The sequence below is a fragment of the Eptesicus fuscus genome, chromosome 21, assembly GCF_027574615.1.
Source record: "Eptesicus fuscus isolate TK198812 chromosome 21, DD_ASM_mEF_20220401, whole genome shotgun sequence".
Taxonomy (NCBI): domain Eukaryota; kingdom Metazoa; phylum Chordata; class Mammalia; order Chiroptera; family Vespertilionidae; genus Eptesicus; species Eptesicus fuscus.
Window position 1 is genome coordinate 21238027 of NC_072493.1, and position 23828 is coordinate 21261854.

The 23828-nt window shown below is 44.0% G+C and overlaps 1 protein-coding gene and 1 non-coding gene across 4 annotated transcripts in view; both read right to left on the bottom strand.

Annotated features, from left to right (window-relative positions):
- Nucleotides 1-18188, bottom strand: part of GARRE1 (granule associated Rac and RHOG effector 1) — an 88476-nt gene extending 70288 nt beyond the window's left edge. For 2 of the 3 annotated variants that reach the window (XM_008139790.3, XM_028143043.2), the window contains exon 1: nucleotides 18086-18188. The gene's annotated coding sequence lies outside the window, so the exon portion shown is untranslated. Of the gene's footprint in view, nucleotides 1-13903; nucleotides 14004-18085 lie in introns of those variants that run through there. The other variant, XM_054710298.1, reaches the window with a different exon arrangement.
- Nucleotides 18189-19238: 1050 nt separating this feature from the next.
- LOC114230971 (U6 spliceosomal RNA) lies at nucleotides 19239-19341 on the bottom strand. The gene has a single exon (XR_003616966.2). It is a non-coding gene; the product is annotated as a U6 spliceosomal RNA (small nuclear RNA).
- Between the last annotated feature and the right edge of the window lie 4487 nt (nucleotides 19342-23828).

The following is a 23828-nucleotide window of genomic DNA, read 5'->3' on the forward strand; positions in this document are numbered from 1 at the left end:
ATCAAAAGGACACTATCAATTGACTGAAAAGGCAGCCTATAGAATGGGAGAAAATATTTGTAAATCATATATCTAAAAAGGAATCAATATTCAGAATATATAAAGAAGTTCTACAACTCATGATTAAAAAAACCAAAGACTACTGAGTCAAAAAAACAAACAGTCCAACTGTAAAATGGGTAAAGAACTTGAAGAGAGCCCTGACTGGTTTGGCTCAGTGGATGGACTGTCGGCCTGCGGACTGAGGGGTCCTGGGTTCGATTCCGGTCAAGGGCATGTGCCTTGGTTGTGGGCACATCCCTGGTGGGAGGTGTGCAGTAGGCGGCTGATCGATGTTTCTCTCTCATTGATGTTTCTGGCTCTCTCTCCCTCTCCCTTCCTCTCTGTAAAAAATCAATAAAATATATATTTTTTAAAAAGAACTTGAATAGAAATGTGTCCAAAGAAATAGACAAATAGCCAATAAGCACAGGAAAAGATACTTAACATCACTAATCATTAAGGAAATGCCATGCAAAGCCACAATGAGGTATCACTTCATATCCATAAAGATAGCCATTATAAAAAGGGGGAAAAACAAGCAGAAAATAACATGTTAGCAAGGATGTGAAGGAACTAGAATCCTGTGCATTGCTGGTGGGAATGTAAAATTGTACAGCCACTGTGGCAAACAGTATTGTAGTTTCTCAAAAAATTAAACATATAATTATCACATAAATCCAGCAATTCCAATCCTGAGTATATACACAAAAGAACTGAAAGCAGGAATTTGAACAGTTATTTGCACACCAATTATCATTGCAGAAGTAGCAAAAAAGTGAAAACAAGCCAGATGGACATTGACAACGAATGGATAAACAAAATGTGGTATAACCATACAATGGCCTATTAGCCTAAAAAGGAAGGAAATCCTAACACATGCTTCAGTACGGATGAGCCTATATCCACCATGTGGCCAGCTACCTCTCTACCTGACAGGCCTTTGGTTTGCAAAAACCTGGCAATGGCTGCAGTATCTGTGCCTTAGGGTGGCTGCTTTGGGAAAGAAAGCAGAGATCACGGTCTCTACTTCAAAGTCAAGGCTAGGTAACAGGATCATCAAACACACTCAGGCTTGATATGGGTGGAGAGTGCTGGCTATTTCTGTGGGGAGCCCGTCCTTTTATCTTTTATGTTTACAGCATCTTTCACTACACACACACACACACACACACACACACACACACACACACACACACACACACAAATTCTTCTCTTCTCCATTCTAACGCTCTCCCAACTGAGCTATTTCGGCGGCTCCCTTCTTCTCTTCTCTAGTCAAATATGTTCATCTGTTCTTTTACAGTCTCAGGTTTTGCAACTAAATATAGATGAACCCTCTGAAGCAGATATACAAAATGGCTAACAAGCACATGTAAAGATGCTCAAAATCATTAGTCATCAGGGAAATGCAAATCAAAACCACAAGATCCCTCTTCACAACCTCAAGGATGGCTATAATAAAAAAGACAGACAATAACAAGTATCGGCAAGAATGTGGAAAAATTGGAAGCCTGTGGGGATGTAAAATGGTGCAGATACTTTGGAAAACAGTCTGGCAGCAGCTTAAAAGGCTAAACATAGCCCTGATCAGGGTTCTCAATGGTTAGAACATTAGCCCAAGCATCAAAGGGTCTTGGGTTTGATTCTCGGTCAAGGGCACAAAACTGGGTTGCAGCTTTGATCCCGGCCCTGGTATGCGGGAGGCAGTCAATCAATGTCTCTCTCCCATCGATGTTTTTCCCTCTCTCTCTCCCCCCTCCCTTCCACTCTCTCTAATAATCAAAGGGAAAAAATAATCCTTGCGAGAGGATTAACAAAACAAAACAAAAAGGTTAAACATTGAATTACCATATATCCAAGTAATTCCACAACTATGTATATACCCAAGAACAATGAAAAATGTGTTTACCAAAAACCTGTATATGAAAGTTCAGAGCAACATTATTCAAAATAGTAAAAAAGAAGAAACAACCAAATGTCTATCAACAGATAATGGATCAACAAAATGTAATCTAGGCATAAAATGGGATACTACTACTCAGGCATAAAAATGAAAGAAGTACTGATACGTGCTATGACATAAATCAGCAGTCGCCAACCAGTGCTCCGTGGACCACTGGTGTTCTGTGAGGTCTGAAAGATTGGTGACCGCTGGTTTAAGGAGCAGCGGTAGCCAACCGGTGGTCCATGAGGTCCGAAAGGTTGGTGACTGCTGACATAAATTGAGCTTTGAAAACATCATGCTACCCTAGCTCGTTTGGCTCAGTGGACAGAGCGTCAGCCTGTAGACTGAAGGGTCCCGCCTTCGATTCGAGTCAAGGGCACATGCCAGGGTTGCAGGCTCGACCCCCAGTAGGGGGCGTGCAGGAGTAGCTGATCAATGATTCTCATCACTGATGTTTCTATCTCTCTCTCCCTCTCCCTTCCTCTCTGAAATCAATAAAAATGTATATTAAAAACAAAACAAAACATCATGCTAAGTGAAGGAAGCCAGACACAAAAGGCCACATATTGTATGATTCCATTAATATGAAATATACAGCATAGGCAAATCCATTGAAGCAGAAAGTAGATTAATGGTTGTGTAGGGCTGGGGTGATGGGAAGAATGAGGAATGACTGCTAATGAATATGGTCGTTGTTTGTTTTTTTAGAGTAATGAAATGTTCTGATATTAACTGTAATGATAGTTATATAACTGTGAATATACTAAAAATCATTGAATTATACATTTTAAATAGATACTGTATGGCATGAGAGTTAATTTCAATGAAGCTATTGTTTATTAAAAAAAAAAAAAAAGAAAAAAACATGAAAGACTCCATAAACAATTTCCTCTTCATAGGAAAAAGATACAAAAATTTTTCCCCTCTAGTTCACAACAATGTAAATTTAAATATCTACCCTTGCTAATGTGGAGACACTACAGGAAATTCTTTAGGGAGATTAGTGAAGTTATTGTCTATGAAGTTCAAAGCCCAACCATTTCTATGTTTTTTTGGCAGTTCAGAAGGACACAGGCCATATTTAGAAATGCACTCCGGAAAAATGCTTTGAAGACTTTTAGTTTCAACATTCCTAAATTAAAAATACCTACCCAGGCAAGAAAAAATTCCTGAAAGATTCAGTTCTCTTTCTCTCTCTTAGGACTCTCCTTTTTTTTGCTGCTCTTCTATGTTGCCACATTAAAAGAATGATATGAAAAGATGGTAGTTCTCCTAGCACTCCTGCCCCTTTGGCCGTTCTTAGTTGCTTCTGAGCCACACACCCCTCTGACAGACCTGAAGTGCTGGGTGGTTACTCAGAGCTCTAAACTGTGCCCAGTCTGTTTCAACATATTCTCCCTGGGCAGGGTTCCCTAACCCATCTCTCTAAGCCAGATCTTTCTCCTGTGCTCCAGATCCCAAATATCCAGATCCCTACTAAACAGGCCTCCACGTCCAATGTCCAAACCAACTCTCCCCAGTCTTTCAGTGGCAGCACCACTTAGCTACCTGAACAAGCCGGAAACCTGCAAGTTATCCTCTACTCCTCGCTCACCTTTACATCCAGTTGATCCTTTAGTCATACCCTTCCTGTCTTCTTAATATCTGTCAGGTCTTTTCCCTTCCACCTTCACTGCCAATCCAAAGTTCAGACCATCTTCACCTCTTGCCTGAATTACAGGGAGCCTCCCGAGTGATTTCCCAAAAGCCTGGACTGCTCCCCTCTGGCTGCTGTGTGGCTGTTCTAGAGTCAATTTAATCATGCCACCCTCCTGTGTAAAACCCAGATAGCTCTCCACTACACTTCGCAACTTTCTTACACCACCACTCCCAATCTCTGCCCAACACTGCCCTGTTCTTGCTGTGCCATCTCCCCTCTCGCCATCTACACGTTTAGTTCCTGCTGCCTGGAGAGCTCTCCTGGCTCACTCTCCCTCCTCCTGGGTATCTAAGTTAGACATCACCTCCCCTGGGAAGCCACCCTGACAAAGACTGAGTGGGAGCAATTCTGTGTGCTATCACAACACCCATTCTGAGGCCCGTCTCAGTATTATCTTTGCTGTACCATACCGTATCACAACTGCCAGTTTCCTTTGTGCTTCCTGCCATTCAAGATATTTGAGAGTGCTAAGCACACTGTAAACATTCAACAGGTATTTGTTGAGTGATTAGTTCATTCTTAGTATTATTTAATGGCTATGTCTATACAGCATTCACAGTCAGCCTTGCCATTCACAAAGGCAGCAGTTAAATGCTGATAATAAGGTTCTGCTTTATTTAAAAAAAAAAAAAAAGCTACTGATGACATATCATGTTCACACAAAGTACTCCTCAGCAAAATGAACCATTCATTAAATGTCTACAATGGGGCTTTAGATACATAGTCTCATTTTTAATGCTCAACTAGAACTGTAAAAGAAAAACAGCTGACATTAACTAAATGGGTACTAAGTGCCAGGCACTGTGCTATGCACTTTACACTTACTTGCTACCTAATTTAATGCTCACAATGACCCTGTGAGGTAGGCGAGGCATCTAAAGAGGTTAAGTGAACTCTTCAAGTTCTTGCCACTTGGATAAGGCAGTAGTCACCAACAGAGCTGGATTTGGGGCCTGGTTGTCTGCCACTAGAGGCTGAGTGCTCTATCACTGTACTATTCCACCTCTGTCAGTCAAACATCTAGCCAAATAAATTCTGTTTCTCGCCGAAACCGGTTTGGCTCAGTGGATAGAGCGTCGGCCTGCGGACTCAAGGGTCCCAGGTTCGATTCCAGTCAGGGGCATGTACCTTGGTTGCGGGCATATCCCCAGTAGGGGTGTGCAAGAGGCAGCTGATCGATGTTTCTCTCTCATCGATGTTTCTAACTCTCTATCCCTCTCTCTTCCTCTCTGTAAAAATCAATAAAATATATTTTAAAAAAGAAAAAGAAATTCTGTTTCTCACTCTTAGATGATTTAAATAAAGCTGTAGGCTTCTTGGAATTGACATAACGTTGAGCTGGAGCAAGGAAAAGTGACCTCTCTTTAGAAGATCATACCCATTGCATTGCTGATGATACCCAAATTCAACTTCCCAGTCAAGACCTCTCCTCCTCCCAAGACTAGACTCACAAAACATCTACTCACGTGTTCAAATTTACCTAGTCATCCTTCCATCCCCTGCTCCTTCTGCTGTATTTACTGCCAATCTTGAGCCTAAACCTAAGGTGTTATCCCTGTCTTGTTTCCTTACCTTTCTATCCCTTAAATTCAATCCTGCCAATCTTGTTCACCACAGTTCACAGTTGGATCCTGTTTACCTGTTCTACAGCAACTACTCCATAAATGTTAGCTACTGTTATGTTACATCCTAAATGCTTCTCATCCTCTTTTACACCACACTGTTCAGCTTCCAAGGAACTAACTAGCCTTCCAGAACAAGCATTTGAGGCTGAGAATGCCTTTTATGAGGACCAGAAGCCAAGCTGCCAGATGCTCAGACTCCAGCTCTTTAAATGAAAGCACACAGAAGGTATATCTCAAAGCTGGCTGATAGACAAGAACAAAATCTCAGTAGCAAACTAAAAATGTATGAGAATGTCAGATACTGGAATTAGAAACTAACAAATGGCTCCAATCCCAAGGAACCAAACATTCTATTTTATTCCATTTCACACAAGTAGTAAGTCAGCATTCATTCCATTAGCACAGCAATTCTCAATAGTGGAGATGATTACACACGCACTTGCATGCCCAGGAGACATTCAGCAATGTCTGGAAACTTCTTTTTTAATCCTCATCCGAGGATATGTTTATTGATTTTGGAGAGAAAAGAAGGGGAGGGGGAAAGGCGCATCAATGTGAAAGAGAAACATCAATCAGCTGTCTCCCACACGCACCCCCAATGGGGATTGAATCTGTAACCTAGGTATGTGCCCTGACCAGGAATCTAACTCACAACCTTTTGGTGTAGGGGACAATACTACAACCAACTGAGCCACCCAGTAAGGGCTGAAAACATTTTTTGGTTGTCACAACTGGGAGAGTGCTAGTGGGCAAGGCCAGAAATGCTGCCAAGTATCCTACAATGCACAGTACAGCCCCCTGTCCATGGAAAGACAAAGAATTATCCACTCAAAAGGTCAACAGTGTTGCTAATGAGCAACTGCTAAACAAACGCTTTGAGCTCCTTCTATATTCAAGTTACCTAATGTATAAAAAGTTACTTCTTTCTGGGAAGATGATACAAACTTCCCCCAAATTAAGCTACAACAGGTCCGTAAGACAGTATCACTGGAAAAGAGGTCAGTAAAAGCTAAATAAGTAGTTTAGAAAACAAATGCCATGAGTTTAGAAGGAGAGCGCCACAGAGGCTGAGACCCTCAGCGCCACAGAGATCTGAGAGAGCAGATGGGGCTCCTTAGTTTCACTCTGAGCCTGCCAGTCAAGGCCTCCAAAATAACCAGAATCCACTTTCCAGCCTTAGTCGTAACAGGGCCCTTCAATCCACCCTTTGCTCCTGCCACTGTTCACACATGACAGCAGCCGGTCCATAGGGTCACTACTCCCATCCCTACTGTTATCACTGAAAAACCCCTCACCTACTTCACAAAAGCTCTGCCCTCCAGCTGAGCAGCACCTGTTCCCCGCCCCCAAAGCTGAGGAGGATGTATCCTCATATCAACCTAAAGGTGTTCCCATGATTCCTACAGGAAGGCGATAGTGAAAGGACAAAGATGGAAAATGCTTTAAATGGCTCAGGCCTTAAGGCCTTGTCTTCGCCCACCTAAAATCAGTGCTTAGCAGCAGCAGCCAGGAGCTGCCTCATTTCCTGTAGTTGCTCCATAAAAATAGGAAGTGGGGGAGGAAGTTCACAAAGCAGAAACAAAAGTAATCACTGTCCAGCTTCCTGAACACAAATCACTGAACAGGGAGGGTATCATTAAAACATCAAAACGGAAGGCAGCATGGAGAGCCAAGGCCAGAGGAAAGGAAGTGACACTTCTGGGTCCACCAGGCCCAGACTGTCCCCAAAGAAAAATATGTGCAAAACTGGACAATAGCCTATTATACAGAAACAGTTTCCAAGGAATTAAATTAATTAAAAGCATGTTAATTTAAAGAATCATGTGAAACTCTCGAAACATTAAAGTCCTATCAGTAAAAAATGTCAATGAAAAAGTTTTAAGGAGGCTAAGATTAAACTATTTCCTTTTAGTCAAGAAGTAGCTACTAAAACTGCTGTTAAAACAAAATAAAGTTATTAAATAACTGATCAGTTGACACGATCAAAAGCCCAATGTCCTAAACTGAGCTATCAAAACTCAAGTATACTGCCGAGACCGGTTTGGCTCAGTGGATAGAGCGACGGCCTGTGGATTCAGGGGTCCCGGGTTCGATTCCGGTCAAGGGCATGTGCATTGGTTGCGGGCACATCCCCAGTGGGGGGTGTGCAGGAGGCAGCTGGTCGATGTTTCTCTCTCATCGATGTTTCTGGCTCTCTATCCCTCTCTCTTCCTCTCTGTAAAAATAAAAAAAAATCAATAAAATATATTTTAAAAAAAAAAAAAAACTCAAGTATACTGAAAAAAAAAACACTACTAAATAAAAATTCTAATCACAGAATTCTAAACAATTCTAATCAGAGCATAGTTAAAACAAAGGTGCTTCCACACCTGTCCCCAACCAACTCGGTGAACCCTGAGGGGTGGGCCCAAGGGCGTTAGGCACCCGGCAGAGGCGAACAGTGCCTGCTGTCAGGGAGTTTCCGGTCTGCCTCCACACGGTGACACCTGACTGCCTTTTGTGTTGACACATGCTCTGTAACAATTTGTCACCACAAAATATGACATTCCTCTACAAAACACAGCAAGTTATCATTAGTGGATCTGAAGAGCTTTTATATTTGGTAATCTACAAACAACTGATAATTCTATTAAGCAGAAGAAAAAAATTCTAACCACAAGTCAACAGAGTTGAAATTTAGTTTCAAAATAATACAGATAAAAAAAAAAAAAAAACCACCACAGGACAAATGTGTTAAAACAGTCATATAGATGAAGGACAGTTTAATTTTGTTTAAACTGAGGGTATTTTGGTGGGGGTGGGGATGAAAGGATGGAAAATGAGGAAGATCAAAGGCTAGTTTAATTTTTAAAACAGTCATTACATAAATAGTAGAAAAGTAAATGAAATGAAAGGTAATCACCATATCTTCAATGTCAAAGAAAAATAGTGAACATTTAATTTTTTAAAAAAATATATTTTTATTGATTTCAGAGAGGGAGAGGGAGAAACAGAAACATCAACCTAGGCATGTGCCCAGACCGAGAATCGAACCCTGACCTCTAATTCGTAAGGTTGATGCTCACCACTGAGCCCTGTAGGCCAGGCGAACATTTACTCTTTTAAAAATCCATTATTACTTGGTCCTGCTGAGGACAGACCTAGCTATCTGATTTTCTAGTAATAAATTAACTTACTATATTCTAAGACGCGTGTTTTAGTCTTCTAATGAAGCCAAAAGACTAACTCTCAAAGGCTGTTGCCATTCAAGCAAAACAAGTATTAGAACTTTTGAAAGAATTTTATTAGTTCAAAAAATCTTTGTTAAACAGAAATCTTCAAAAGAAGGGGGAAAAGGGGGAATGGGTTGGGAGGGCAAAGCCTTGCCAAGAAAGTACTTATTGCCCACCTGTGCTGGCTCAGTGGTTGAGCGTGGATCTATGAACGAGGAGGTCGTGGTTCCAGCTCCAGGGTTGTGAGCTCCATCCCCAGTGGGGGTGGGGGGGTGTGCAGGAGGCAGCCGATCAATAATTCTCTCTCATCATTGATGTTTCTATCTCTCCCTCTCCCTGCCTCTCTGAAATCAATAGAAAATATATTTTAAAAAAGAAAATACCTTTATATAAACTACCACACACCACCAAGGGGTGGACAAAGTGGCCTGTGTAAAATGAAGTTTTTATCTATAAACTAAAATGGCTTTGGACCATTAAAAGACTTCATATCAAATGCACCCAAGCATTATGAAAACATTCCCAAACAAAAACTGTGCTGCTTGATGGAAATTCAACTGTTTTTCAAGAAGAATAACTATTTTAAAGTAAATAATTTTTTAAAACCACAAAGCATTGATGTAATTTAAAAATATATATATTTTAGAGAGAACCATCGATGTGAAACATCGATGGGCTGCTTCCAGCGGGCCTCATACTGGGGAATCAAGCCCGCAACCCAGGAAGGGAACCTGTAACCTTGATGTGTGGAATGATGCTCAACCAACTGAGCCACACCGGCCAGGACAGCACTGATGTAATTTTTCAAGCCAAATTGGTTAAAAAAAAAAAAAATTCCCCCAAAATCTACATCTATTAGAAACCTGGAATTTATTTCTATTACAGTATGAAAAAGCCTTGATCCACTCAGCTCTGTTTAAGCCTAGTTTTAGCCCAGTTATCCAAAATTTCCAAATTTGAAAAAGCTGAACTAATTAGTGAAAACTAATGTATCCTTCAGAAAGTTTTTATTTTTATTTTATTTTTTAAAAATATATTTTATTGATTTTTTACAGAGAGGAAGAGAGAGGGACAGAGAGTTAGAAACATTGATGAGAAACATCGATCAGCTGCCTCCTGCACACCCCCCACTGGGGATGTGCCCACAACCAAGGTACATGCCCTTGACCAGAATCGAACCTGGGACCTTTCAGTCCGCTGGCCGACGCTCTATCCACTGAGCCAAACCGGTTTCGGCATCCTTCAGAAAGTTTTTAAAGAAAACTTAAAATTCTATAGTGCTACTCTTAACAACTTGCACTGTGGAACAAACCTACCCAAAATTAGCCTCAAATGGGAAAAACAAGTTTTTATCAAGAAGCATATATACAAATGGGTAAATCAAACTGTAATTTGGAAATTCTTACTATGGAGAGGAATTATATAAATTTTAGATAAATACGCTTCAGATCCAGGACCATTTCTGAAAATGTAAGGCACCCATAAAAATTTTTACCAATGGCCCTCCTCCAGCTGGGAACACTGACTCCAATTTTATACACCCAGCAAGCCTTCCCACCTCTGAAAAAGAACAGCAAGTCAGTCACAGTGAGGGAGCCCATTCGTAAATGGAAGCTACCGCTCCTTTTTCTTCCATTAAGGCTGTTAAGTAAACTCCTAGAGAGCAAGAATGAGTCTGTCTTATTCACCACTGCATCCCCAGTGCCTGCAGCAGTGCCATGCACATAGTAGGACCTTAGTAAATGCTTAAATATGTGAAGGCTCATGGCCTACACAAGTGACAGACCCTGGAAGCCAGTCTGGTGAGCCACTGCAGGACTGCTCTCCAAGGCTGCCTCCCCTTAGAGGGAGGGCAGAAGAGACTTCTTTAATGTCCGCATTGCTAAATATCTGACCTGCTGGAATGTTTGTGGGGAAGAATGGGCCTGGGTTGGGGAGGGCTAGAAGGGGTCGATAGGGGAAGAAAGCGGACATATGTAATACTTTCAACAATAAAGATTAAAAAAAGAAAAGAAAAAAACAACTTTGTGACCTTAGGCAAATTACTGAACTCTTGTGCCTCAATTTCTTCAGTTCTGTGCTGAGGATTCAATCCATAAAGGACAGCACTTGGCATATCCTGAATCTCACTCAGTAAATGGAAGCTACTGCTCTGAAGAAGCCAGGAACTAGTTAGAGGGCAGCATTTTACCTTCTACTGAAATTCCTCATTCTGTCCTACCATTAGTAAAATAAATAAATAAGTAAACTCCCCTCCCTCCCAAACTACTGCATAGTTACAACTACTTTAAGACATATTACTTACCTTCCTGCAACTCTGGCCCCAACTCCCTAGGCCCTGGAAACAAACGAAGAGTGTTGCCCTGTGTCCTCCAGAGGGAAAAAGAGGTCACAGCTCCTCCCATTTCCCTGCCTAGGACTCCCTCCTCTTTCAGCCCCAGGCCAGAACATGGACGATGCTGAGGAATTACCGAAGCACAGGATGTGGTGTGTGTCCTCTCTCCCACCTTGAGACTCTCGGACAGAATGGGTAGGTCCCTGTGAGTGGTGAAAGGGACCACTCTGCCTCTCCCGACATAGGTTGCCACAGCCTGCAGCCAGGACTCAGCCTGGGAGCCAAGCCAGCTTTCCCCTGCCTGTGTTCTCAGGCACACACGTCCACCTCTGGGACGTGGGAGTGGGGTGGGAAAAGACTCAAGTATTCCCAAGTTCCCCAATCATAACTACCATCTCACTAGCACCTAATTCTCAAATCATTTTTACCAGGAAAGTTAGATTTTTTTTTTTTTTTAGGTAATACTTAACTTTAATTCCACACTAAAAGACTTGTCCATTATGATTTTTTACAACTACAAAATTTTTTTTAAATGAATGACAAATCTGGACAAGACTGTACCACGTTCTTTTTTTAAAAATATATATTTTTATTTCAGAGAGGAAGGGAGAGGGATATAGAAACATCAATGATGAGAGAGAATCATTGATTGGCTGTCTCCTGCATGCCCCCTACTGAGGATCCAGCCCACAACCCCGCCCCGTGTCCTTGACTGGAATCGAACCTGGAACCCTTCAGTCCTCAGGCTGACGCTCTATCCACTGAGCCAAACCAGCTAGGGCTACAACTACGAATTTTAAAAAGCACAGTGGCCCAGACACAAGAAACATAGTCGAAATTGTTTTTTTTTAAAAAGGGGGGGTGGGCAATAACATCTAGAAATGAATCCTAGAAACTGACTCAGGAATATGGGGGTCTGCATTCAGCATGCTCACTGGCAGCACTGTCTACTGGTATAAGCATCAACCTGGAAGTAACCCACATGTCCTGCATTAAGGGAGTCATTAAATAAATTACACAGAAATACCTCACCACCTTAAAGATCAAGGTAAAGCCACATTTCACAAGCCCAAGATGTTATCATTTGTAAGTCATTATTTTACATATGCTAAAGGAAAAATTCTGCCACATAACCATGACCTGCAATCGCATGGCACATTCCAATCTCAGTCTCCCTGAAGGCTCTTTCCTCTCTCACTCCTCTACCTCAGTCCATCTGGAACACACATCACCTTTGGAACAAGTCCCTTTGTGCCCTTTTCTCTCCTTACACTTTTTCTAGAAGTTACTCTTATTTAAGATCCACTGTTTCAATGAAACCAACTTGGGCCCCTTCAGTTCCCATGGAGCCTTTCCTGATCTCCTGCAGCCTCCACTGCCATTGCTCCTTTTAGCTTTGTATGCTTGCCCCGTCCAAATGAATTGTAAACACACAGAGACTGAGGCTGGACCCATGTTCACATTCACTGCGGTGCACAGAACAGGACCATACCACCACCACCACCACCACCAAAAAACACATCTGTCAGGAACTGTTCTAAAAACCTCACAAAATAAACTCATTTAAGCCTCACTATAACCCCAGGAGGTAGATACTATTACCTCCCCATTTTCAGACAGGGTCAAATGAGGTCAAGGTTATAACTTAGAGGTTAGTGACTAGTAAATGGCAGAGGCAGGACTCAAACCCAAGCAATCTGAATAAAGTACTTGCTCTTAACTTCTAGGTTACATTTTCTCTCTAAATGACTGCTATCTACATAGCATTTAAAATTTTATTTTTATTAATTTTTAATTGAAATACACATACAGAATGAAAAAACTCTATACACTATATAAGAGTACACAAGAAAAGCTAGGTCAGTGTAACAGCCTAGATTTCTGGGGCCTCCTCCCAAAGGCAACCACTATTTCTTTTTTATTATTCCAGAAACTTCTGTACTTAGAAACCTATTTCAGGTCTCTCTCTTTGTTCTCTTTATACAAATGGGTACATATACATATTGTTCTGTGTCTTGCCTTTTTCACTGAATGATATTTCTCTGAGCTTGATTCATTATTTGCACCCAAGCTGGGTTTTTTAAAAATATATATTTTTTATTGATTTCAAAGAGGGAGAGAGAGAGGGAAATAGAAACATCCATAATGAGAGAATCGTGGATCGCCTGCCTCCTGCACGCCCCCTACTGGGGATTGAGCCCACAACCCAGGCATGTGCCCTGACCGGAAATCGAACCCTGACCTCCTTGGTTCATAGGTCGATGCTCAACCACTGAGCCATGCCAGTCGGGCACACCCATGCTGTTTTAAGATACACATATTTTCACACTTTTGCCCAAGATGGTTTCATGAAGCCAGAGGATCTTGGTGGGCTTGGGCTTCATCAAGAAATAGGAGTCACAAAAGGCTTTTAAATGTACAAAAGATATCAAGGGTTAGCCTTTCAGAAATGTTCATGTTGAATCAACAGAGACCTACCAGGTGACATTCAACATGTCACTTCTCCTAAAATAGTATTAGCAAGTACATACATCATAGGGTTGTTATGAGGACTAAACAAGGTAATGAACACAAAACACTTAACATAAAACCTGACTAGCACAGTAAGTCTAAGACCGTGGTCGGCAAACTGCGGCTCGCGAGCCACATGCGGCTCTTTGGCCCCTTGAGTGTGGCTCTTCCACAAAATACCACGGCCTGGGCGAGTCTATTTTGAAGAAGTGGCGTTAGAAGAAGTTTGTTTAAAAATTTTGGCTCTCAAAAGAAATTTCAATCGTTGTACTGTTGCTATTTGGCTCTGTTGACTAATGAGTTTGCCGACCACTGGTCTAAGAGATTAACACTGCACCTGAGGCACTGTTAGTGCCCACTAAGTTAGATCTTATTTCTTCAAGAGCTGGTCCCACTTTCCTCTCCAATCTCATTTCCCTCTATTCATACCTGCCCACCCTTTACCCTATATCTCCTGCAGCTCACATACCTCATGCTTGCTCACATGTACACCTTTGTGCCTGTCAGTGCCCTGCCTAAGGGTGCTGGACTTACCCGTTACTGTGGGGCTGGACTGACTTTTTCCCACGGTACTCGGCTCAAGCACAACCTTCTCCAGGAAAGTCTTCCCTAACAACTGCAGCTGGATTCTCTGGATGACCAGTTCGGGAAGAGCCTATCTGTCATGACTTCCACCTTATGGTGCTCAGCTTTGTCAGTGCACCAAAGTTCAGGGGGACTGATTCAGGCTATCCAGGCTCAAAGATAACTGATGCATTAACCAGAAGATCAGTTACTAGTCTATAAATACTGATGAGAGCTAATACTGAGCACTTAGCAGGTGCCAAGACAGTGAAGAGGAAGATGTTACTATTATCCCCATTCTACAGATGGGGAAACAGATCAGCCAGCATCTCAAGACCAGGATCTGACCCAAGCGGTCTGGATGCAAACTCTCAACAACTCACATTCTCACCTTGGTAGGAAATCTTCATGTGAAGCCATGTTCTAATCAGAGGGTATTAAGATCATGGAAGCAAAGCAAGGGATTTTCCTGGCTGAAGGCATCAACGGGGATGTGCCCACCTGGTAGTGCAGAGGCCTGGTGGGGAACTACCCACACAGCTCCTCTGCTCTAGGCCTCCAGACAGTGCTACAGATACATCACCTAATTCCTCACTTGGACCCACTACCCCAATTCCCACAGACACCATCCCAACCCCCTCCCTCTAAAAAAAGGCAGTCTTTCTTCTGAGGATACTAAATTAAGTTTAAGCATCCAGACTAGAAACAAATTCCAATCATGCTTTCCTGGGGTTATAACTGGGTCATTTTGATTGAACTTAAAAAGTTTTCCTTGAAATTCTCCAAACTACATTTACAAAATGTCTCTTGGCTTATATCTTTTCTATAGATAGCTGTTTTGTTTAACAGTTATTCTGATTTCATTCCTAGATGATCACTGATTCATTCATTTCATTTAACAAAAACTTCATTGTATCCAGAACATTGTGTTGTAGGCCCTAGAGATGAAACAGGCAAGGTATCTTCTCTAAAACCTGGTTGAGCTTATATGTGCCTCCTGCTTCTCTATGCACTTACGATGCATTAATGCAATGGATTATTTGGTTTTTATCCCCAGGCTGGGCCTTGTGGCTCTGTATTCCAATCTTCCAGTTTAGTAACTGGCTTATACTGCAAAAACTTCATAAATATAACCTAACTAAATTCAAGACTAAATTCACTGGATTTCATCTTTCTTATCCAGGGTGGAACCAGATTATGTCTGAGGTCCCTGAGCAAAGGTACAAAGTTTACATCAATTTGTAGGGATAGAAGCATATGCCAAATATAACCCAAATCAAGAAGGAAGAAGAGATGTGCTATGTCAACGAATAAAAACCTTAAGGTCATTAAGGACAGGCCACCTTGGGAAGCACTGAAGGGCTCCATGACCTGGAGAAAGCATGGGCTCAGGAACATGTCCAGGGTCAGTTAGAGAGAGAAAGAAATCACCTGCAGCAAAATCTGAGTTGGGGTTACGGAGTAGAGGCAGGGCGAGGGGGTGAAGAGCGTCTCTATCTCGAAGTCACATACACATCCAATGAGTAGGAAGGAGCATGTATTCAAGGACAAGGGTAGAGGCATGAAGCTAAGCCTTAGACAATGTTCCCAGGCCCTAGCTGGTCTGCCTGCGGACTGAAGGGTCCCCGGTTTGATTCTGGTCAAGGGCACATACCTCGGTGGCAGGCTCGATCCCTGGCCCTGGTTGGGGCTCGGGTGGGAGGCAACCAATCAATGTATTTCATCGATATTTCTCTCTGTCTCTCCCCCTCCATTCCACTCTCTCTAAAAATCAATGAAAAAATATCCAGTGAGGATTAACAAAAAAGAAAAAAAACCAAAATGCTCCCAGGCAGATGTGGGAAGAAGAGCAGCAGCAGACAAGTGAAAAAAGCACAGGCACAAAGTTAAGAAAATGACTACAACAGCCCTAAGTCAAGAAGGCCGACCAAAAGGAGACTCACAACAGCAAGAAAGTATGGCTGACCATGCCAAATATTTACGGTCAAGGTCAAGGGAAATGAGTAAGCGGCAGCCACTGCATCTATCAATCAGGGGACCCTCAAGAGGGCAGTGACAATAGAGATAAAGGCATATGAAGCACAACCCCTGACACATTCAGGCTCTCCCCGAACTTATACTAAGAAGAAATGGCATCCTGCTTTTTCTGTAACTCCAAAATAAAGCAATTCCTTGTTCAAGCCAACTTGCTTCGTCTACCTAGGAAGATCATCATTTTCCACCAAGGACAGTCACAGGAAGGAATGGGAGAGAGTGGACATCCAATCCATCTGATGCTTTCTAACTCTGAGATACAATTATTTTCCTATAGACTTGGAAGACCCACTTAACATAAAGATGGTGTATTAGATTTCAGGTTTTCGACAGAATGAACATTTAGTAAAATTTTCAACAGAATCATGTGCAACTTGTTTAAAATTTTTTAAGGATGATGATTAAAACATGCTGTCTTCAAAAAATCCAGAGATAATTTTAGATTGAAAAATCTAGGCTTGCCAAGGGAATCTGAGAACTTTTCTATCTTGGTCTCCACTGCTAACCTACGTATTGGTGTGCAAAAATAGAGGAAGATTAGAATCTCAAATGCCAGACTGAAAAGTTGCCACAACAAACCTGAACTCTTCATATGGTTTGTTATCTTGTCAGCAAGAAAGCAAATGAAACAGCAATAAACTCAACTTTTTACTTTAAGAAAGAGAAAAAAAAAAACCCTCAAACATGAAATGTTTCCTGGACTTGTAAAGGAACATGATTTTAAAAAATACTGTGAATAAAATTTAAAAACATCATATACAAAATCTAGATATCAAATCTGTAAGTAATCCTCTTACAAAAACATACTTAGAACTTTAGGTCTAAAACAGGATAAAATAGCAGTTATAACTTTTCAATAAAATCAGGACAACTAACCCATTTGGAAAATATTTCATATCTTAAACCAAAACCAAATTTTAAGTAGATTAAATAGCTAACAGTTAAAAAATAAACGAACAAAAACCGTGAAATGAGAAGAAAACATGGAATTTTTAAACATCAGAATGGAGAATTTTTCAAACATGTCAACAATGACAAAAAAAACCTATTTAAAAAAATACTACGTATTTTTTTTAAAATGAATGTGTTACCTTTTCCCTTATTTGTAAAATTCTCCTATAATAACAATCAGACAAATCCTTTTGACAGAATTGTTTACCTTGTGACGAACTGGAAACAATCTAAATGTTCATTTGTAGGGCTTGGTTAAATTTATGATATGCAATGGTATACTATTACGTCCATAAAAATAATACCTGACTCTATTTACTGATACCACCAAAATGTTAGCAATGGTTGTCACTGAGTGAGAGGTTGGTGGATGACTGTCATTTTAAAAAGTATTGTCACAATACTTTTTTTTGTGTTGTTTTGAATGTGAGGAGAGGAGAACTGATTTTACAGTGGAGGGGCGGGGAGGGAACGAGCTGTTTTCAAACTGCCCCCTCCCCAAGCTGAGTGTTTATCTGGCAAATTTTGCAAGAACTATAAACAAAATTCTTATCATGCCAACCAGGCACGCTCCTTTCCTGGTCCCGCGCGGAGCAGGAAGACACACCCCTGACCCTGCGCTCGCCGCACGCGCGTGGGTCCTTCATCCTCCTCGGCCCCGGTCCTCCAGGGGCCCCCGCGGAACCTCCCCGGCCCGGCCGCGCCGGCCAGGAACCGCACAAGCTCCGGGAGGAAGGTGCGCGCAGCGGCCGGGCAGCCGCGGGGCGGCGTGAGGGCCACGTCCCCAGCCAGTCCCGGCGGACCCCGGCCTCCCACAGGCCGCCGTCCCTCCGCCGACCGCTCCGAGGGCTTCCGGGAGTCGGTCTCGGCGCCGGCCCGAGGGATCGCCAGTCCCCCGCCTCTCCAGCCCCGCGTCCTCGGGGTCCCCGCCGCTCCCCCGGGGCCCGGGCGCGAGCCAGGAGGCCCTCCAGGCTTCCGTCCGCCCGGCCAGCGCCCCCAGAACCCGGCGCGTCCTCCACAGCGGACGGGCAAGGGGCGGGAGCCTACGGCTCGGAGCCGCTGCGAGCTCGTCCAGTTTCCAGCTCCGGCCGCGACCCGCCAGCCACCGGCCACCCCCCAACCCCTCCCGCCTGCGCCAGGCAGTGCCCGCTCGCGCCCGCTCCTCACCTGCGACGCGCCCCGGCCCCCAGCACACCGCCCCGGCCGGCTGTGTACACCGGAAGTGACGTGCCCGGGCCGGCCCCGCCCCCGCCCGGCGGACGCCGGTGTGGCTGCGGACCCGGCCCCGCCGACAGAAGCCCTCCTCGCGCGAGCGGGGCGGGGGCGGACCCTAACCTCCGTCTCCGGGGACGGGGGACCTTCCTGTGGGACCGCTGGGGCGGGGGTGAGGACCGGCGGCCGGAGCCCGCAAGGCCGACCCAGTCCTGCGCTGTGGCTTGGCCTCCGGGAGGGAACGGGGTCAGCGGCTTCCTCGGGGATTTATTATTGTAATCGATGACTGAAGTAGGGGGCGCTTGCTAGCTGCCAGGCCCTGACAGGCGCTGTAGGACCGGGTCATTCCCTCACCCTCATAGGTTTCCTCTCTAATGACGGAAACAATGACATGGTCACAAATACGCGTGATGACACGGTGCCAATTGTGACAAGTGGTAGGAGGGGAGAGTGGAAGAGGGAGGAGAGTGTCCCCTGACCTAGAGGAGGCGGGTGATCAGGCCATGCTTCGCCCCAGGGAAATGAGCAGGAGTTGAGGTCTTCAAGGAAAGAAGAAGAAAAGAAAAACTTGGAGAAGCTGAAAGAAAAGGCCATTTCCGCAGGAGAAGCAGCAGGTGTCTTCAAGGGCTTTGTATTCAAGAAACGAGGGTGGTGAGGTCTTACCTGAAAGCTTTGGAAAACTGAGTCTTAAGCAAGAGGCGATGTTACCATACCTGTGGATTTAAAGGGATTACTTGGGCTATATTGTGGGAGGCAGGAGTGAACGTAGATTTGTTCATAGTATTACTCATAATCAAAAACGTAGAAACAACCCAAGTGTCCACCTTGGATGAACGGATAAACAAAATGTGGTATGTCCACACAACAGAATATTATTCAGACTTTTTTAAAAAAAAGGTCATTCTGATATATACTACAAATGAATAAACTCTGAAGGCATAAACAAGCGAAATAAGCCAGTCACACAAAAAAACAAACCAATCTTCTATAATTCCACTTATATGAGGAACCCAGAATAGTCAAGTTCATAGAGACAGAAAAATGAATGGTAGTTGCCAGGGTAGGGGAGCATAGGGAGCTTGTGTTTATTTGTTCATTTTATTTATTTTTAAATACGGAATGCTTTGCGAATTTGTGTGTCATCCTTGCACAGGGGTCATGCTAGTCTTCTCTGTATCATTCCAATTTTAATATATGTGCTGCGGAAGCAAGGGAGTTTGTATTTAATGGATAGAGTTTCAGGTTGGGAAGAGGAAAAAGTTCTGGAGATGGACATGGTGATGGTTGCACAATAATGTGAATGTACTTAATGCCACAAAACTATATATTTCAAAATGGTTATAATGGCCCTGGCTGGTTTGGCTCAGTGGATAGAGTGTCAGCCTGGGAACTGAAGGGTCCCAGGTTCAGTTCTGGTCAAGGGCACATGCCTGGGTTGCAGGCTCCATCCCCACTAGGAGGTGTGCGGGAGGCAGCCAATCAATGATTCCCTCTCATCATCAATGTTTCTAGCTCTCTCTCCCTCTCCATTGCTCTCTGAAGTCAATGAATATATATAATGGTTATAATGGTATATTTTACCACAATCTGTCAATCAATAGATGTAGAGACCAGTCAAGGAGGCTATTTTGATTATTCAAGCAAAAGGTGATCCTGATTTAGACCAGAACCTCCACATTTTTTTATTCTTAAATATCCATAGATAAAAGTTTGACTATCATCTAGATTTTATTTATAAATTATATATATATGTATATATATATATGCACTAATATGCTATTTACATTATGAAACATACATAAAACGAATTTTAAAAGAAAAAAAACAGTAAATATAAGTTTTAGGCCCTGGCTGGGTAGCTCAGTTGGTTAGATATGCCAAGGTTGCAGGTTCGATCCTGTCAGGTTACATACAAGAATCAACCAACAGCTCAGTTGGTTGAGCATCACCCTGTGCACCAAAAGGTTGCTGGTTCTTCTGGTCAGGGCATATGCCTGAGTTGTGGGCTCAGTCCCCGGTTAGGGGTCTGCATGCAGAAGCATGCAGGAGGCAGCCAATCGATGTTTCTCTCTCACATAGATGTTTCTCTCTCTCCCTTTCTTCCTCTTTCTAAAAATTCAATTTTAAAAAGTTCTAACAGTTTCTTCCTGTTTCCCGGAAGATTGCCTTCTTATACTAGTGGGTATGTGAACCTCACTTTGAAAGCTACTCACAGACCGTGGTAGTGGCAATGGGGAATAAAGTCAATGATTAAATAGAAATGGAGGGTCAGGAAGGGGAGGGGATCCTCCATTTCTTCTGGTTTCTGGAACTAACCATTGTATTGATGACACATTGGTGGGAAGCCCCTGAAGAAGGTGGGAAAGAAGGCCATTGGCTGCCATTGTGAGCATGGCATCAAAAAGGAAGTACTAAGTGGGCACTGGGGACGGGGGTCTGGAGTTTAGGAGAGTTGCTAGGGATGCGACTGGGCTTAGGTGGTCATGGAACTGTGGGTAGAAGCTGCAAGTGGGAGTAGATTGAGGGGAGGCTATTTGGTGGTTGTTTTTTTAAGGAGGAAGAGACTAAAACATGTTCCCATGTCAGGAAGATCTGATTGACAGAAAGAATAAGTATACCGGAGAGAGATGCTCTGGTTCATCTTGTGAGATCCTGGAAAGGCTGGAGGGGGATCTAAAAAGCTTGACAAGCCCTGGCTGGGTTGCTCATTCCTCGGTTGGTTAGAGCCTGGTCCGGATAGGCCAGGATTGTATGCATAAATAGGTGGGACAGCAAATCGATGTCTCTCTCTTTCAAATCACTACAAAATAAAACAAAATGCTTGACAATGGGTTTACCTCAGGCTGCAGCAAAGAGTGAGGGGCACTTGGGAAACAGGTGTGGGGGAGAGTGAAAAAGGTCTGAAAGCAGAAAGGTGAATTCACAGGAGAAATGTGGTAGAATTTCTAAATTGTACTTAGGATCTACTTCAGGTTGATAACCATTAATTCAGAATAGAACCCTCTTTCTGATTAAGTGGCTTTCCCCAGAAGCTTTCAGGTAAAAATTGAAGAAGGTGGAGCAAGGATTCACCTGGGGGTTGAATGACAGAGAAGGGGTAAGACTATTACTGACATGATGGGCCGTGGAATCCAAGCTATGGGAGGAGGGATGTGATATGAAAGAGAACAGCAAGGCTGGAGGAAGTGTTTCTGGGTGCTGGTGTCATCTTATGTAGGCTGGAAAAGGGACCAGAGATAATGATGGCTGGCTTCTAAGTGGACCAACTGTGGCTCCTGTAGTCTCAGGACAAGCCTGTCTTATATTTGAAGGTCCTAGCTCCTATCCCAGGCCCCAGAAGCCTCCAGTGTCCATGCCTAGAGCACCGGCTAACTGCCAGATGGGACTTTAAAGAGGTCCCCTTCCCATGTGGCAGGCTCTGACCCACATTCCCAACCACTGCTGCTCACTTCACTCCAAACATCATGGTTGCAGAGTAAAGTTCTGGAAACCACTCGTGCTGGCACCATCTGGGTCCCTTCTGTAGACTTCAATCCAGGGCCAGGAGGTTCTGGAGAACCATTCAGCCATACGTACAGTTCTTATTTGACCTCAGTGTGAACATTGCCAACCTTGGGCGGCCTCTGTGGAGCGCCGACCCCTCAAGCTTACCTGAGGACATCTTGTACTGTGGACTTATCAAGTCCTCTTTGAGAGCTCCTCTACAGTTATCATACCCACCTCATAAAGATTTGAACTATTTGTTTTCATTCATCAAACACACATTTATATAGAAAAGGAGGAAAAAGCACCCATGTTCCCACCACACAGGTTTGAGACACTTGTCACTTCATGTAACCTCTATTCCAAGCTCTCTTGTACCAGAGTGCCAAGAAAAGAGGTTGGAGCCCACAGGGTCTAGAGATGGGGGTTGGGCCCTTCTGGAGCCCTTGTCTTCAGGCACAAGCTGTGATCCTTCAGCTCTCCAGAGAGGTTTTTATGATTGAAGCCTCAACATGCACAGAGGGATGGGATGGTGCTCTAAAGATCACCAGACCAACACTTCAATTTGCTACTTAGGAGGCCAAGAAGGTCCAGGCCAGGGACAGGGTCTCCCTGAATCCACCCAGCACCCTGTGTATCTGGTTAGAGGAAGAATTGGAGCCAGATCCTGTGGAAGGGATGAGAGTCTTGGAGGTTACTGCTGGTGAGGAGAGCAGAACAAAGTTTCAGAAGCTCCTCAGTGACGGAAGGGCCCTGTGTTAGTGAGATGGGCCCGAGATGCACCTTGACCTTGGCATGAGATGCCTCCTCTTACTGAGGAAATAAAAGCAGATTTGCTATGACGAGCTTTCATGAGGGCTTCACATTTTTTTTTTTTAATTTTTATTAATTTCAGAGAGGAAGGGAAAGGGAGATATGGAAACATCAATGATGAGAATCATTGATGGGCTGCCTCCTGCACGCCCCCTGCCCCCCCCTCCCCCCGCCCCACTGGGGATTGAGCCTGCAACCTGTTGCATATGCCCTTGACCGGAATTGAACCCAGGACCCTTCAGTCCACAGGCTGACGCTCTATCCACTGAGCCAAACCAGAGAGGGCAGGGCTTCACATTTCTAATGTCAGAAGGGCTGAAGAATACTAACATCTCTAGAGGGGCTCATAAAGGATTGGAGAACTGGTTTTCTTAAGCAGGCAAAGTTCCTACTGCTGGCTGTGCACCCTTCATGGATGTAAAAGCCAGGGCTTCCAGGCTGGGCTTTAACACGTTACTTTTTAGTCGGCCTGTCTGAAAGAACCTTCAGGGAAGTTTTCACAGCCAAGTATTCTTGCGGGGGCTGGGGGGGAGGAATGTCAGGAGCAATGGTCTTGAGTTTAGAGAGAGTAAAATTTTTTATTTTACCTTATCAGTCTCCCTTAGGCAGAGTGTGGAAGCTGGAAGATGGGCTGTGAGCCCAGGAGGGGTAGCTGCATTCCAGAATCCACAGGATTTGGAAGTCTGGAGAGGGTTGGCCAGACGTTCTGCACACAAAGCAGCTGGCTGTCTGCTTAGTATGAAGAGGCTGGGGCAAGACCAGTCCAGTCTAGTTCGGGTGGTGTGGCCGGCAGGAAAGGGGGTGAGGGCAGTGTGGGTCATGTGCTGAAGAGCAAACTCAGTCTTCAGACTGAAGAAGTCACTCCTTACCCCTCCCTCTCCTTTGAATGTTACCATCTGAGCATCCTGTTATCCTTTCTTCACTCCATCCTCCATTGGCTGGAAATGGTTGTGCTGTGGCCAGGAGGACCTTGCCAGGCACATCAGCTTCTGTCTCACCCCTACTTCTGAGATCCCAGGTTGCCTTTGATTGTTTTGAGGGTTTTTGGCTGGCCAGGGGCCTGGGAGATCTGATGTGTGGGTTGGACTGCAGGACTTTCAGACTCCTTCCCTTAGAAGCAGGACAGGATGCCTGGTACCACCTTAGAAAACACGTAAGATACAGGAAGGAGGAGCTGCCAGGGGACTCCCTGAGGGCTTTCCAGAGCTTGATGAAGCAGAGGTTCCTGGATGTATGAGCTGCCAGATGGACTAGGGACCACCCTGGAGGCTCTGCCCACCAATTATCAGCTATGAAGGTGGAGAGGGATATTTTCCAGGCCCCCTAGTCAGGGGTCCAAGAGTTTATGACCAGGAAAGGAAGGAAAAGTGTACTGGGGAGTGCTGGCATTCTTGTCCCAGTG